Source organism: Scardinius erythrophthalmus (assembly GCF_964197995.2).
Source record: "Scardinius erythrophthalmus genome assembly, chromosome: 1".
NCBI lineage: Eukaryota > Metazoa > Chordata > Actinopteri > Cypriniformes > Leuciscidae > Scardinius > Scardinius erythrophthalmus.
Genome location: NC_138221.1, coordinates 62,642,107 through 62,661,056, shown reverse-complemented (window position 1 = coordinate 62,661,056; position 18,950 = coordinate 62,642,107).

Genomic DNA, 18,950 nt, shown 5'->3' with positions numbered 1-18,950 from the left:
CATAACTTTTCCAGCCTTTTGTTGAATCCATCCAAGCTTATTTTTGAGACGTGTTGCTGGCATTAAAGGACAAGTTCGGTATTTTACACTTAAAGCCCTGTTTTCAGATCGTTTCTGATGAAATAGAACGGTTAAGATTAAAATTTGGACACATGCTGCTGGCCCGAGAATTTTAGGATTCTTTCGCTTTCCCCAAAACCTCCAGAATGGCTGCATAGCTGCACTGGAACAATCCTGCGTCATATCATTACATCTGCTGGACTCATGGTACGGCAGCAAAGTTTCTTGATTATTACGCAGGAATGAGAGTATAGTTCCTAGCCATATCAGCCTAGAAAATCGCAACTTTTCATTTTCCGTCGGTCTTAGTACACGATGTAACTACAGAAGAGTCAAGTTTTAAATAGGAAAAATATCGAAACTCTTTGGTCATTTTTTTTAAGAGAGACGCTAATGGTCTTGTCCGATTCAATGATTTATGCTAAGCTATGCTAAAAGTGCTACCGCCAGACCCGGAGATCGGCTGAATGTATTTGAAAACGGTAAAACTCAATTGTTTAACTCTGGGGGAGTTGTAAAATAAGCCTATTTCCTAAAAAAGTGGAGTATCCCTTTAAATTGTAGTTGTAAATCAAAGCACATTGATATTAAAGGGATAGTTCACCCAAAAATGAAAATTCTGTCATCATTTACTCACCCTCAAGTTGTTTCAAACCTGTATGAATTTATTTTTTCTGCTGAACACAAAAGAAGATATTTTGAAAAATGTCTGTAACCAAACAGTTGATGAACCCCACTGACTTTCATAGTAGGAAAATATCAAAATATCTTCTTTTGTGTTCAGCAGAAAAAATAAATTCATACAGGTTTGAAACAACTTGAGGGTGAGTAAATGATGACAGCATTTTAATTTTTGGGTGAACTATCCCTTTAAGGCTAATTGTTAAAAGCAGGGCTTAAAAGGTTTATCGAAAATAATACAACTTAGCCAGGCGAAGTTGGTTTTATTCTCCTTTTTGGTTAAATACATTTTATTTTGTTCCTTGAACAGTTTCTAATCCATGTTAGAGACTAAAGGTCATTACTAAAAAACTCCTGTAAAAAAAAAAAAAAAACTATTGTAAAAGGTTTGGAATAATTCTACGTACCATCTTGTCTTGGTTCAGGGACTGTCACAGCAGGTGCTGATGGTGCAAATGGTGGTATGGCTGGCAAGTTCAGGCTTTTGGCTCCATTACTACAGAATTTTTTTTTTTTTTGGTCTTTCCATTGTCTCTGCATATGGAACAGTAAGAAACAGAATCAGTACAATGTACAATACATTGCCAAACATCACAACATATACTTCCATCCAGAGTTTTGCTGCGATCTTAAGCAACAGGAAAGTGACCAATGTTCAAAAGTTGCTTTCAACATATCCTCCCCTTGGAATTAAATATAGTTTACTACAACTCAATTTTGACAGAAATGTCAGATATAACCTTGTACTGTAATTTCCCAACTATTGGCCACAGTTTATACATTTATTTTGCTAAATTTCTTCAGGTTAATCCACGAGAGGAGTTAATATGATATTAATGTTTTTTTAACTTGCATAACACACTCTCCTGTGGCTTATACACAGGACATTACTTTAATTAATTCTAAGGGGACCATATTCCCAAGTCTTGGATTTAAGGAATCTGTGGTGACCAGATATGTTGGGAAATGATGCAATGACCACTGTATGTTTTCGTCTGTACCTGTGTGGAGCCAGCTTGTTGAGGCCTGCACTAGAGGTCTTCCTGAGGCTGTATCAGATGTAAATCCATTTACATATTTTGATGATGGACTGTTAGACACATTAAGTGTAATCAGTTTTTTAAAAGTGCAGTGCAAATAAGCATTAGGCTATAAAAGGAGAACAAAGAACAGAGGAAACAGGGGGGATGGGGGGATTGGGGGAATCAAGCAGTATGCAGTAAAGGATATGCCACAAACCCATCCTTATACTGTAAAAGAAGGACTTTTGAAACTTTTGATGACTGCCCGGGCTGTTTTACAAAGGATATATCAAGACTTGATGAATCAATGGGATAGGTGAAAAAAGATTACTTGTTTTGGAATTTAAGACAGACTAGATGTGATGCTTCCTTGTCTTTTAAAATGTTTTTCACTATATAAATATCTCCATTGAACAGAATATAGTTGTCTCCCTCTGATAAACTAATTAAAGTTCCACCATTTACATATTTCTTATACTGTGTAAACTGCTGAGATGTCACATTGTATGGAAAAGGCCCATTCTTATGTTCCTGGTAAAAACCATCCTTGCACACCCTTATTTTAGTTCTGACAATTGCTTTTTCTGACAATCTCCTGATGATCTGTTGAAGGGGCTGGGTAGGGGTCCTTATCATTTTTTTTAATGTGTAGAGGAAGTTCTCAAATGGGAAAGCTGCGAAATTATGCAGCACACCAAACTGCCTTGCATCATTGGCAAGATGTGTCAGCCCGTGTATGTTATACACAACGTAATTACCATAAACAGATTGAAAATGCTCGACAAATGTGATCAGTAACTTTTCAGCAAAATCACAGTACTGGAGACACAGTGAGGGGCAGCATAATATTCGAATGGCTACATGCAGAAGCATAAAATTGTGGTATAGAACATTCGGCAGATGGTCTTTCAGTGCTACTGGACCAGTGTACAGGAGGAAAGTTCTGAACTCTGTTGCTTTCCACCTATCTACCTCAACAAGGGATCTCCCTTTCCGTGCAAACTCTCTGGGGAGTCTCATGGCAAAGGACATAAGCACTGCAGAAATCAGGCCTATCTGATGAGCACCTAAACGAGTTGGAAGTGGTCCCCTCATCCAAAACCCTATCAACTTTCTCACAACCCCAAGAAAAACCAGGTGCATAACATCTAATGGAAATTGGGAGACCATACCAATTCCAACCCTTGTCAACACACTGGTCCCTTTATGGTGAAACTCATCGTCTTTATTAATAAAAGACGTATCTGTCCGTAAAGGTGAATCGACTTCAGGAAAAGTCATGCGATTTTCCAACCATGTTCCCTCCTGTGTGCATTTTTCACAGCCGTGGTATGCATTGTGGGCTTTAATGTTTTTTACGAAAGCCCTCGCACTTGCATCACAAACAAAATTTGAAATTTGAATATCTACACATTTGCCAATTACATCCACACCCTCTAATTTAAGCTTTCCATATTCATTCACAAATGATTCTAGGAACAGATTGACATTCTCTGTTTTTTTAGATCCAAGATATAAAGCGATGACGAATGGTTGCTTTGTTTTGTCTTCCTCTACCAAGCCTAGAATGGGCCAGAACTGCTTATTGCTGCTTTTGAACAAAGGTAGTCCATCAATATTCACTTGTAAATGAATGGTCTTTGGGAGAGGGTCTATCTGGTTTAACACATGCCTAATGCCTTTCTCAATTCCAAAATAATGCATGGTGCCACCAGCAATCTGCTGGACCTCATAATTAGTTGGAGTGCCTAAAAGAGTGCGGGCATCCTTTGGGAGATATGGATGATGTTTTCTCAGGATGCCCAACAGCCCATTTAGATGGCATTGTGGTATTTGGCTGTCTATTGCCCAACCTCTGAGCTCCTCCCCAAGACACTCAGCAGACTCAACAAATTCGTCATCACTTGAGTCAGTTTCTGTCAGAGCATTTGACCAAAATCCATCAATCACGTTATCGTCAACATTAAACTCAGTCTCTAACTCATCTGATTCATAGGTCATGGGCCAATCAGATGCAGCATCTGACCATACATCATCAGCAGGGGCGTTTTTTTCCAGGCATATGTTTACGTCGGCTGCGTCAGATTCAGCATTGAAGTAAACCTCACTAGCCCTCCGCTTTGCCTGACGTTTAAGTGTTCTGTCTGAATAAATGTTGTTTGCAGACATAGTTAGTATGCTGCCAAACAAATAACTAACGTTAATTACAGTTACTAAAGCTTATTTCGATTCTGTTTAATCTATACTACGAAAGATACAATGCTTGCTAGGTAGCTAACGTTAACTGTTAGAATCTAGCAGGCTAACGGTAGATAGCTGTAGTTACATTGTTACATTGAAAGTAAATTATGCTGGCTAAATTATAAGGCTACATTTACATCAGATTGCTAACGTGAAGCCATAACAATACTAGATAACAGATTGATTATATTAAAACAATATATTGAATCGAGCAGATTACCTTGGACTGGCTGGGTTAACGACTGTTCAGTGAAGTCTAGAAGAAGGCTGACGATTTGAAGATAACGGTAATTCTAAATCACCCACCGATTGTTCTGGAAGAATGAGCACGCGCCTCAGCTCTTCTGACGTGAGGCGCGCGCGCAGCTGGCGCTCAGAGGCTTTAAGTCAAGCGCACTAGCGCAGCAGTCATTCTATTCTACATCACTCACTCACTCAATCATACATTGTGATAATATGATCACTCACATCAAGACGCCGCTGCGGTGGTGGAGTCCATGCAGGAGGAGCAGCGTTCGGCACTGCGTCGCTTTTCAGCCCGAGCTGTGTGGAGAAGCCCATTTCCACCTCTAGTTGGAGAAGCAATCCCGCGTAAAATGAACCTGAATTTGAGCACACTTGAGCTCCACTGGCACCTAATTTCCAAGTCTGAAGCTATGCCGTCCAGCAGTGCTGTTGCAACCAGCAACACTACACCTACGTACCCTCCTGACCACTGTACTAAATATAAATCTCGACGCTAACTTGAAGCTGTCCTAACTGATGCAATACTATGTGTGGTAGCTCGTACAAGGGAGGGCGTGGTGAGCTGGAACCTGCTAACGTCACGTAGTACCGCTTACGTCATGCATCACCGTGTACAAAAACGTAAATTATAGTTAGCCTCAAAGTTTTTTATTTGTGCATTTATTTAATTTGTATTATTTCTTCCCCAAGCTCATAAAATTAATTTGTGTCGCACATAAATTGACAGGGTCGGTCGGAAACAGGAACCAAAAAAAAAAAAAAGTAGGCCTATGCCTAAGGGAAAATTGATTTAAGACCAGATGTAACGTTTACAGCAGACTGTGTGTCACAGCACTTTATGAAAGATCCTGGACTTTACACATTCAATGCATATATTATATTTTGGACATCATGCAATGGTTTGCACATATTTTGTCTTGGTTTTGTATGTTATTACTTAAACTGTATTCATACAGTAAACTTGTTTAGCATAAACTTTAATAATAAATAAAGTACTTTTTAAAAAGGAGAGATTGAACATGTTAACTAATTTTACCCACTTATGCTACATATTATTAAGTTTAAAGGGGGGGGTGAAATGCTCATTTTCACTCAATCTCCTGTTAATCTTGAGTACCTATAGAGTAATATTGCATCCTTCATATCTCCAAAAAGTCTTTTGTTTTATTATATTTTTAATTGAAAGATAGGGTGTACCGAGTCTTTCCGGAAAAAAACGAGCGGCTGGGGGCGGGCCGTGTGGGCGAAGCTTAGCTGTGCTAACGCGCCGAGCTAACAACACACAGAGACATTTGTTCAACAGTTTTACTCACCGTTCCAACGCACGACCGCGTTATCATTGTGACTGCTCGATCCTTAAGCATTAGACGATCTGCAAATCCGACGATCTGGGCTTTGTTTATAAAACAATCATCGTCGAAATGCAGGGAACAACAGTCTTACACAACTCCGTTTATGCTCAGGAAAACAAACTCCATCCACGGGTTCCTTAACGCTGGGTTCTTTGGGAATCTGTGCAGGGTTGTCTTGCCCTGGCAACCAAAAACACACTTCTTTGGTGACACTGACTTCCCAAAAGCCGGGCAGGGCGCTTTGATGGTGAACTGCTTTCGCTCTCTTTCTCTGGTCTGCGAGTGTGCGCGCGCCCGCGATCTTACCGGAGAAGTGCCCTTAGGACCCATATAAGGAAATTCCGCTCTATCTTACGTAAGACAGAGCCATACTCGAAAAAAACTTTCCGAAACTTGTGACAAACCGGAAGGAGTATTTTTGGAACAAAAATACTCCTTCAAACGTACAACTTAGTTTTTGAAACTTTGTCCATGTTTAGCATGGGAATCCAACTCTTTACCAGTGTAAAAAACTCAGTATGCATGAAATAGCATTTCACCCCCCCTTTAACACAAAATGTGAATGTAGATGTAACGTCATCAATTTTTACTGTTTTTATTTTATGTAACCATCTTTTGTCATACGATGTCCTGTCATTTCTTTGTAATCTTTAATAAATACATTGTTCTGATTTCACACATTTGATGCATTGTATTGCTTGGAAACAACGTCATAAAAAGGAGCCAGACACTCTTTTCCCCATGTTTACTGGGACGAATGATAAAACATGAAATGCTGCATGCATATATTTGAGGGAAGTGGTGGGCAATTGCAGCTGACCATACCAACGTTGGCCCAACGTTGTATTTCTGTCAGATAGGTTGGGCCAACGTAACCAACCAATATTGACGTTGGCCCAACGACTGTTTGGAACCTGGGAAAATATAAAACATATTACAGATTAATGAGATTTGTTGAATAATCTCTACTTATCTGCTTGAAGGATAACACCGTCTAACTTCTCTTTGAATTGTTAGTTGTAGGACCATGGCATGGCATGGCATGGCAATCAGGAATACTACATTTGAAAACAGCATTAGGAACATGGATTTTCTAGAGCAAAATTCTGACAACGATTCAAAAGCACGACCACAGAACTGACAGCATTTGATAGCATTTTCTTTTTTACCACATAGACTATAACTGTAACACTACTTAAAAGCACTTACATTAGCACTGGACCGTCATCAGATTACAAAGCCTGAAACGAAAAATATATATCAAAAGCAGGTCATGCAAATAACATGGTATATGTTGCCTATTATGTGAAATATCGAAGTTAACGTTACTTGGTAAACAGGTGGAACAGAGTGAATTGTTTGCGCGGCCGCGGTAGTAAACCGCGTTCGCAAAATCAAACCAAATAAGCATTCGTGAAAACAATGTAGAAATGCGAACGCAAAAAAACAAAATATATTGGCTTACCGTATCACTCTGTTGAACAATTTTCCATCTTCTCAAACTCTAAATCCCACTAATCGTCACAGGCGCAGGTTAGATTATTCAGATGACAAATTCTTCCATCCGTCTTCATGTAACGTTAGCACGTTAATGTCGTCCATTTTCTGTTGCGTCGCAGGCAACTAATGTTTGAAACACGAACCGAAGCTCACAAAAGCTTAAAAAATTCTCACAGATTCGCAAACACTGTTTATCATGTTAACAGGAATGATTATTCTATTCAGTTGAATCCCGCTGACAAATCAAGTTTGCCTGTAGTAGCTATACTGTCGGCTCGCGTCACATTTGAACTGAATTGAGCGCGAAAGAAATCAATCCCACAATGCAGTGCTTTTACAGTATGATACTGTATTACGAATTTATCGGGTTGAAAACAGAAATGTGCTGTATATTTACAGCTGTTCTGTAAAAGATACAGCCTAATACTGTATTATGGAAATACAGTACAATTCTGTAGGAAATTCGCTGTAAATTTACAGTAAAGTTTTACAGTGTATGGTTTTTTAATGTTTTTGTGAGCCTTGGTGAGCAGAAGAGACTTCTTTCAAAAACATTTAATAAAATCATAATGATTCCAAACTTATGAAAGGGGACAAAACAAACAAACTAATGAACGCTGCTGCACGTGTTTCTGATAAAACGGCTCTGAGGTAATGATGGTAAACTGGACATTTCTCTTTCTGCTGTAATCAGTCCCTCTGTGTTTCTTTTCCTGTTTTGAAAAGTTGTGGGGGTTTTTTGTGCAATGGATTTGGAGCTTGATTGGAAACTTTTTTTTTTTTTTTTTTTGCTATTGGAGCAAATGGGAACGCATTAATCATGTTATCTGTTGTTTCCCATTCACCTCTATGGACGTTTCTATCATGACTTCTGTGAACCCCATAAATGTGCAACTTAGGCTTCATATTCAAATGTCAAACTACTGTAAAAGCAGCTTCTGCTGAATTTAACTTTTCACAGTTTCAGGGAACAGGTTTCACTTTAACATCTTGACACACTCTACATGTCTAAAGCTTGGGAAAAAAAATATTTTTAATATGTAGCAAATTTGCTCAAAAGGGAAATATGAATAATTAATCATGAATTTTTATAGTTAATATAATATATAAAAATTTGGATAAGTTAATCAAATTAAATCTGTTACGGAGCAGACTCAGGAGAGGAAGATGGAAGGGTAACAATGAGTTTACTGAAAACATCAAGATGAGAGGATGATGGATGATACTGTGGGTGACAAGGCAGATAAACACAGGTAGGAATGGAGACACGGTGGAAGGACGAGGCGCTGGAGACAGGGAGATCGCTGGAGACAGAAGGTGAGTAGTCCACTTCGTATAAACGAGATCGGACCAGGAGCTGGGGTGAGGTGTGTGCATTTATAGTGGCAGTGATGAGGGTGATGATGAGGTGCAGGTGTGACAGTGTGACAGACCTCATAGCTCAGGTAAGTCTGTCCAATAGGCTATTGTATTATTATTATTATAGTAGTAGTTTTATTTTATGTCACGTCACTTTCTATAGCACTTTTTACAATACAGACTGTTTCAAAGCAGCTTTACAGTGATAACAGGAAAATAATTATTCATTGAGTACAACAGAACTCAATTCTGCTGTAAAGCAGGTCTAAAAAGAAAATAGTGAACAGTCGTTATTCAGTTGAAATCAGTTCAGTGTTTATTTAATGTGGTTCAGTAGTTCATCAATTATGAAATGATTTCAATATGGCTATAAAGCAGCTCTGGAGAAAACAGTGATGTCATCATCCAGCTCAGTTCAGTTCTCAAAGTGTCAGTGCATTCAAGTCAATATGTTTATGCATCTGTTATTAAAGGAGAACTTGGTAACTTTTTTAACTTAATAAAACTGTCTATTAATCATTTGGATGGTTAAACATCCTGTTCTGGTGATATTGGTGACTTTCCCCCTCCCCCCAGCGTTCCCAGGCGGAAAACCAACCTTGCAACTTGGGGACTACCGCCCCGGCAAGATAGAAATGGGAAGTCTCGTGAGAAACAAGAACGAGAGTGAACGCGAAACACGAATTGCTTTACGGCAATTCGACATAAACACACACGCATGTATGATGTATTACCAGATTACCCATCTCGGTAAACATAGCTCCACACGATACAGTTAGCTTGCTCCGATCAAAACAAACGGACATGAGCAGCGGTAGAGAGGGGAAGGAGGACACCGCAAGTGAGTTTTTTACGACCGTGTTGTGACATATACACCCACCACAGCTGTAGGGGGAGCTCGTGGGGAAAACATGCGACAACAAAAGGGAAAATCAGCGAAGAAGTGACTAGAGTTCGCTAGAGTTGCAGAGTTCTCCTTTAAGATTAATTCTACTTCCTTTTTTCCTGACACAATTTGTATTATTCTGGTATGAATGCAAGTCTAGTAGGGGTGGAACGGTACCTGTATTCGTATTGAACTGAAACAGTACGGGCGTCACGGTTCGGTGCATGAATTTACATGGAGAATACACGGTATGAAAAAAATAAAACTTGCGTGCAAATTAATTAATGTAATGCAGAAGTTCTGTTAGATACGCAGGTTCTTTAGGGACACCTAATCTGTAGCCCTGCCTGATTGGTGCCTATGTAGCTCCGAGCTCCGCCTATGTATGCACTATGCAGTTTTGTGTCAGGTCACTGGTCCAGTGAGTGAGTCAGAGATAGCAGCACTAAGGACGAGTGTGGTGAGTGGTGGCGACCCACAAGAGTTACGCCCGTTTCACACATACTCCGTGTGCAGTGCGTGTGCGGTCCGTGTTGCGGTGCGTATGCGGTGCACGCCCTATAGTGCTTTCACATATGCTGCGTTTGCAGTGCGTAACTGATCCGTGGCTGTAGCTACCACAAACACATATAGACCTACTCATTTTTATTTCAAATCCAGAAGTTATCAGTAACTTTTATTTAAAAAAGTTTTAGGATTCTCTTTGTACACATCCTCCCTTGTCTGTCTTGGCGTCGCTCTATCTTTTTGAGCGTGTAGTAGGCTACGTGCGCTCTCTCCGACGCATGATTTGATTTGTTCGTGATTTGATTGAAAGAGCTGACTAATATAAACGCCAAAGAGGAGGAGAAAGAAACTTTGACAGATCAAACAATTGTCTTTAGTTATTTTTGTTAGTTGTTGTCCGTGCTGTTATATTCCGTTCACTGGATGGAATGTTCGTTATTATTGTGAGTCTTTGTGACGTCTTTGTGAGTGAGTAATAATTGCATTGATTCTGCCGTTTACTTGTTCTTGGTAGTCTGTTCTCTCAGAGTTGATATTTTTATGAGAGGTCGTAACACAACGTATTACTCAATACATTACTTCTATATAGATTATATTTTAAGTTGCTCAAGCAGTGTTAAAATATTGAACCATGTAGCTACTTATATTAAAATTGCATACGTTTTAAATTAAAACTTAATTTACAAAAACAGCAGATTTACACCTTTTCTATTTAAATCGTTATACATAAAGTCTTGCATGTCACAACTAACTTGTTTTTCCACCTGCACGAATGAGATGAGTGTCGATGTTGCCTTGTTGAAGTAAATTGTAGTTTTCCTTGCTTTACCTCATCTTAAAATAAAAGATGACTGTGAAAAATTGTACTATTTAATTAAATGCATTCATGGTAAGATTACTAGCCTACATTTTATTTAATTAAATACATTTATGGTGAAATTATTACATTTTCATGTCAATCTGTGTGCATTTTAAACCCGAACCATGCGTTGTCACTTTAATTCAGCGTTGCAGCACAGCAAAAAATAGACTCGGTACGGAAACGATCTCTGCACTGCTGTATACGCACCGCAACTGGAACGGATCGACGGACTGCAACCGCGTGCAGTGTGAAAGCTCTAACCTGTTAACATGGCTATGGAAAAAATACGCACCGCACACGCACTGCAAACGGAGTATGTGTGAAACGGGCGTTAGGAGGACCCGCCGGCCTCTTTAAGATCGCAAGTTTGGGAAAACTTCGGTTTCCCAGTCAGTTACAGTAGTACAGGCGAGAGAGTGATGGATGAGATGAGGACTGTGTGTCGGCGTTGTTCAGCAGTTGTTGGGTATGTGAGTGGAAATACATCTAACATGCTAACGCATATCCGACACTATCACCCAGATGTGCCAATCACTGGAACGAGACAAAAAAAACTGTCCAACTTCTCCTCCCTACAGTGCTTAACCAGCCTTTAGATACACATACAAATAGGGCCAAAAAATCACTGAAGCAAATGGAATTTACATGTCGTCTTCAATGCGCCCATATTCACTCATAGAGGAACCTGACTCAGGGCCGGCGCTCCGCACACGCACATCACGCACTGCGCGTAGGGCACCAAGTGCTTGGGGGGGCACCAAAAAATCTGGGTCGTGAAAAATCATCACAATAGGCTACTAGTATAAATAACAAATAAAATATGTCTAAAGCATGTTAATATACAAAAGCAATACAAAAGTAATATAGGCCTAGACCAAATTAGTCGAGAAAAAGGTTAATCTCCTGTGCGGCCCTCTCTCCAGTCTCCCTCTGGTGCCCCCCTTCCCCACCTCCCAGTGGTCTGTTCGATTATGCCTCAATCAATGTCAAATTTGGCAGACACCGACCTCAGACATGGCCTCGAAAAGGCACCAAGAGTTGGGGGCGGAAAAAAGAAGAGTCAGCGGGATGATGCTCGCGCGTCGCTTGCAGGTAAGACAATGTTTTAAATAAAAATGTTAGTTTTGTAGCCTTTGCATGTATGCATGTCCAGGGGCGTCGCTAGTAGTGCAAAAGATCCGGGGCTTTAGCCCTGCATGTTAAGTCTTTTATTTTAACGGGGGTCCGTGTCTCCCCTGGGAAATTTTTAAACTTGGGCTGTTAAAGATGCTTTAGTTTGTTTGACAAGGAAAGGAAGGCCAATCGTTGGGGTCCTCATTGTCATATTTGAATGACAAATAAAGCAAATTTTACCCTAGGTAGGCTATTACGTTACAGATGTGTGCATAGGCTATTAGTGCAGAACGTTCCCTATTGTAATTTCTTTGCTTCAATACAATGTCTGTCTGCCTCTTGGTAAGGTGAACTTTAGAAAAACCCTGCAACTGAACGTGATGTGATTTTGCCAAATTAGACCGCTTAGATAAGTTTTTTCGTTGTTGTTCTATGCGGTCATTTTCAAGAGGTTCATAGGCCAAGGGCGACATCTGTTGGTGAAACTGCAATTAGAAAAAAAAAACACAATCTCAGTGTTTGTATATTTTATTTGCACTTTTAACTTTCTGTGTTTACATTGTTCAGTTCCAAATCTGTGTTTTTAGTAATTGTGGTGGTATTTGGTATTTATAATTTTAACCTTTATATTATTTATTTATTTTCATGTTTGGTGCCATTGTTAATGTAAAATTATTTATTTGCAGCAGTTATTTTGGAAGTAAAGAGAACCTAACTAAGAAATTCTGAATGGTTGTGGGCACCCAAATGGCTAGCGCCGGCCCTGACCTGACTTCAAGTATTTGCTGTATATACTCAAACCTCGTTACAACATCCCATCCACATATGAGGCAAACTGTAGTCCCTTCCATAACCAGACATGGATGTTGATGGAGCACGAGTTGTCAGCTGCATCCTCCGATTCACTAACGCCTGATTGTTGGACTTCCCGTGCTACGGAAAGCTATCTCACAGTGACTGCTCATTTTATTGACTCTGAGAGGGAAATTAAAGCATCAGTTCTACAGACGCGGCCCCTGTATGAGCAGCACACAAGCACTCATCTAGCTGAGAAGCTACAGGAGGTCGTGGGAGAGTGGAAACTAGAGAGACCTGGAACAACTATTTCAGTGACCACAGACAATGCAAAAAACATTGTTAATGCCATCAGAGAAGCCGGGCTGGGTCCGCATGTTGCATGCTTTGCCCATACTCTAAATTTAGCTGCACAAAAAGCACTGGCAGTCAACCAGGTATCTCGATTATTAGGAAAAATAAGAAAGATTGTTACTTTTTTCCATCGTAGCACGATGGCTGCGTATGTTTTGGGGTGTAAACAGGTGATCCTCGACTTGCCAAAACACTGCCTCATACATGATGTGTCGACACGCTGGAACTCCAGATACAAAATGGTCGAGCGCTATCTGGAACATCAAGTTGCCATTTACTCGGCATTAACAGACAAGTCAGTAAAGAACAAGCAGGACGCCTCACATCTGTCAGATCAGGAGGTGAGCTTCGCAGAGAGTGTGGTTAAGATTATGAAACCTTTGAAGATGTTACGTGTCAGAACGTAAATGTCGTTTAATGATTGTTGTACCACATGTGAGTGTATGCATGTTTCTTGTTGTGTTCTTCTCTCTCCCCGCTCATTTGAGTGCAACAGGTGCAGCTGCTAAGTGGGTGCGGCTGAAGCCACTCAGCGTGTCAGCGTGTGTGTAAAAGCAGAGTGAACCATCTCTTCGTCGAGTTCACCCTCCTACTTCCATGGTAGAGCGTGTGTACGACTGCTGCCCAAAACGAGTTGTAAATCTAGAGTGAGATTCGTGCTGTCTGTTCATCAGTGAGAGCTGCGTTGCGCCCCAGCTCATGTGAACTATCCTATAGAGGAGCTTTAACTGTTGTAGCGGTATAGGCCGGTAATTGTATTTAGCTTACTCCTCTTATCTTTGTAAAATAAATTCCTGAGAGAGACAAGAGGCCCTTTTTCTTTAACATTATTTTCTCCTGTTTACTGGTCAGTAAGGGAGGTAAGAACAATGAGCCATCAGGCAAGTGTTATTTAAATAAACTCCTGATGTACTTACAAACTTTCCAATGCCTTGTTTTATGAGTACAGAACCTATTTTGTCTACTGTAGAAGTTTGGTACCATTCTGGGCATTATTAGTGGGGTAATTTACGAGATATATCCTTGGATCCATTAGCGCCTGCACTAAGCCATCCGGCTGATATCTCGAAATAAGCTCTAACTTTAAGTGTTAGGCTCGAGGTCATGGTGCAAAGGATCCTAGGTTGATTTTACTCCGAACCATTCCTTTAACATGCTATATAAAAATATCTGTGGGTATTTTGAGCTAAAACTTCACATACACACTCTGGGGACATCAAAGACATATTTTACATCTTCTAAAAAGGGCATTACACCACCCCTTTAATTTTTTCCATGATGCAGCATTCTCCATCTAAAGCTGATCGGGCAGACCGAACCTTAAAGGCGGACAAAATGCATGGACAACATGCAGATTTTGCAGGCGATAATTTTGAGTAATTTTGGATTTTGTGAAAAACATACTTTTGCGCACTAGTCCTCGGCTTTTGGCCCGATCGGAACCAAACCAGTGCAGCAAGATTCTCTGGAGTCTGATTGTCAATTATTATCAAGAAAATTCGAAATTTTGCTGCACGGTCGCTAGGGGGTGCCAAAATGTTCTACTATTTTCTAAAACTCATGAACGGAACTAGACATTTTCACTAAACTCGGAACACATGTGTATGAGCTCAATCTGAGGTTACTTGCAAAAGGGGGTGGAGTTGGATTCTATTGCAGAGATAATCTACAATGCTCCATTGTTCTATCTAGGTCTGCCCCCAAAATGTTTGAAATATTAATTTTAAAAATCCACTTTTCCAAAGATAAGTAGCTGCTTGTTATAGACCTCCTTCAGCTCCCAGTTGTGCTATAGATACATTATGCGAATTGATTGCCCCATATTTATCTTCTGAGTTCTTACTATTAGGAGATTTAAATTTGGACATGTTAAACGTCTCAAAAAATATACAGTCTAAGCTGGATGCACTCAACCTTACACAAATGATCAATGAACCCACTAGATACAATTTAAAATCTGTAAACAAAAGCACTTTAATTGATATAGCTCTGACTATGCCTTCAAAATATACTCCAGCGGTCTTCAGTCAGGATCTAAGTGATTACTGTCTCATCGCATGTGATCGTAATGGGTCTGCAGTTAAAAGACCTCCCCTCATCACCATCAAACGCTCTCTAAAGCACTTCAGCGAACAAGCCTATTTAACAGATCTTGCCCAGGTATCCTGGAAGGACATTGACCTGATATCATATGTGGAAGATGCCTGGTTCTTTTTTAAGGATGCTTTTATTTCTATCCTGAATAAGCATGCTCCTTTTAAAAAGTTCAGAACTAAAAACAGATATAGTCCTTGGTTTACTCCGGAATTGACCGCCCTCAGTAAGCACAAAAACATTCTATGGCGGACTGCACTTGCCTCAATTAATCCTCATGATATGCAGCTTTTTCAGGAAACCAGAAACCGGTACACACAGGTAGTGAGGGAAGGCTAGCTTCTATAAACATAAATTTGCTTCTTGCAGTACCAATTCTAAAAAGTTTTGGGACATAGTCAAATCAATGGAGAACAAGAACACCTCCGCCCAACTGCCCACAGCTTTAAAGCTAGGAGACATCGTCACCACCAACAAGTCCACTATAATAGAGGGATTCAATAAGCACTTCACTATGGCTGGCCATGCATTCCATCTGGCTGCATCCACCCGGCCCAACTACACAGCACCTACGTTAGCACCTGGCTTTAACCACCCACAATTCTCTTTTGCTGAAATTCATACTGAAGACGTCTTGAGAGAGCTACAAAACCTCAACCCATATAAATCAGCTGCACTGAAAAAAATGATTATGGCCCCAATTAAATTAAGCATAGTGAAATTTTGCTCATAATCATTTAAATTTAGTTGTTGATTTTAATAAAAAAAAAATCATTGGTTTTATGAGAATGACATGCATTTTGAATCAAGCTATGTGAATTAATTAAAGTCACTTAAAAAAAAATAAGTTGGTTCTTTGCGCATGCGCACATCTTTGGTGCCTTTCCAGTCAGCTTCTTCAAGCAGTGCAAGAGTCGGAGTTGAATTTTTTTGGAGGTGGAGTTTTTTCATTCCATTTGCACAGTAAGTAATAATTCTTATTATATCACTGTTTATTACAATACATAGTTTGTTGGTTGTATAAAGAGTATAAAATGCTCTGGTTCAGATTCAGAACATGTAAAGTTAACGTTATAGCAGCTAGAGAGGGGGCTAATAAAGCTAATATAGACACTTACAGCGTGTGTTGCCTTCATTATAAGGCTTATATAAGGCTTTTAATTTTTTGCAGCTCCAGACAGATTTGTTTTGGGGTTTTTTTGGTCCAATATGGCTCTTTCAACATTTTGGGTTGCCGACCCCTGAGCTAGACAAAAACACACAGCGACCGTCAAATACTTTGCGCGCGCACACCATAATTGTTCAAATATTACTGATTTTATGTCACGGTATGTACTTTTAAGATATTTTAGGCGAGAATGTAGTTTTATAAACTTCAAATATGGTCTTTGTTTATAAAGATAGCTCCTATTTAAAAATTCAACGTTTTCTGAGCTCCAGACCGTCATCCTCCGAACAGACTGTTTACGTTATACCCGGTTATCTGGTTATACCTAAGTCCTTCAAGAATTTGCTGCGGCTTCTAATGTGTCTTTGGTGGTTACACGTGAGATATAAATCGTTCTGGACGGGTAATATTTGATCTATTATTTCTTTTAGAGCAGCTGGGTGTTTTTAGCCGAGCGCCTGGCGTTTTCAGTGGCTGAAAAAGACTTTGGTGAACTCGCGGCGCAAACGTCAATTTAGCGTGTGCTTATAGAAAAACTATGGAGTGGAAAACGACTTCTGTGGGAAAGGCCTCTAAGTTAATCGTTACGGTTTGCATGTTACTGAAAAATTAAAACTTCAGTTAGCGGTTATGGGTTTTTGAAGCAATGAGGGGGAGATTGTGTTTCTGCTTCCTTGTAAGTTACTTTGTCAGTCAACGACTGTGTGTGCTGTAGTATTTTATAATATGTGGATAATTTCATATTGGTAAAGTTCAAAATATAGCATTGGATTTCTGAATCTTTCAGTGACACAAGTTAACAATAGGGATCCTGTAAATATGTACCTGTAATTATGATCCTGTGATTTAAGCAAACATCTTTACTACTGAAACATCTCCTATTTTCGCTAGTTTTATTGTGTGGTTGTGGTATGTTCAGTATATATCTTGAACTAACAATAATAATCATTGTGTGCTTGCTTTCATTTGAGGTGCTGTCTGCGCATGCGTGACACTGAGGTTCCAGTAAGTAATGTTTCATTATGGAGCATCATTCATTACAGTTAACAATCTATTGACTGGTTAAAGAAAATAGTGGTTATGAAGCATAATATAATATGCTCAACGCTAAAGCATTTACATTGGTTACATTATGCTTTTTTTATCTTTACTACTGACTGAGACAATGGTGTGGTATGAAAATGTATCCAGATTCCAGAACAAACAATAATAATCATTTTGTGCTTGCATGCTTTCATTTGAGGTGCTGTCTGCGCATGAGTGACGCAGAGATTCCAGGTTCTCTAAACGTTTTCAGTCCAGTCCCAGAGTTTTTTTCAAACGATTTGCACAGTAAGTAATGTTTCATTATGAAGCATCATTCATTACAGTAAACAATCTGTTTACTGGTTAAGGATGTGTTTTTTTTTTGTACCTTAGGTCGACATTGGATGTGAATTTGCTGGAGTTTTATTATTCCAACACTTTGCACAGTAAGTAATTTTATATTATTATAAATTAAAATTATAATAATTATAATATATAAATTGTATTATTATCATCACTCATAGTAGGGGTCTTAAAGGGGTCATGAACTGCATTATTTTGTTTTATAAATGTTGCAAAGGTCCACTTGCAATGTCAGTATGATTTTACTTCAAAAATTGCCATAATTTAGAAATAAAATCAGTTTTTCCTTCCCTGATTCTAGCCCTCTGATTTGAACGCTTTGCTGTGAGGCTTAAGTGTAAACGGAAGCAAAAAACTAAATGTAATGTCCGCACACTGATATAACGGCTCCTTAGACATCAGACATTACGTTTAGTTTTTTGCTTCAGTTTGCCTCCTTTGTCCTGCACCTGAGCCCAGTTTGGGTTTGAGGAACTTGCACACCTATTTTGTATTATTGACTTAAGTGTAAGCACCCACTGCTATGATTGCCTAACAAGATGAGCATTGTAGCCGATCACAGACATTATGAGAGTGTGTAATAAGGATCCACTGGAGGCAAGTTGAAAGATGAGAACCCAAGTGCAGTTTATTATAACTAAAACAAAACATGAAACAAAAACATGGCGTTGCATGAAAACAGAAACCAAAGCATGAACATGAACTTTGCACAACAGCAGACTACAGGAAACAATACTTGACAAAGACACATGGCAAACATGAGGGCTTAAATACACAGACTAATGACAAAACAAGGGACACCTGTGAACAATGATCAGACAATAAACCAATGACAAGACATGGCAGGATCACATGACAAACAGGGAATCACATGACAGACATGGAAACAAGACATGACACAGAAACATGACAAGAACAAACCCAAAACGTGACAGAGTGTGAATGCTGTGATCTAGTCATTGCAACTTGATTTTTGCGCTCACAAAGGATTTCATCATAACTAACAGTGCAAACACAATGTAAATAAAAGGTTAGTTGATTATAATGGGACATTTGGCAAGAGTCCAGATTAAGAACTCACCTAAACTTGTGCTGTTTGATTGACAGCTCCAGCGATTTTAAAGGGAGCGTTCTTTGATCGCTTTCTATATATAATTTAATCAGTTTAAATAACAGATTGTTTTCATGCTACTACCTGGCACTGCACATTATTTTGCACTCTTCAAAGGCATGTTTATTGCTTAGTTGCTCAATCCAGTGTTAGCGTCAAGCATGTTATTTACCTACTACTTTTCATGTGCAAATCAGTTTTAGCAGGGCC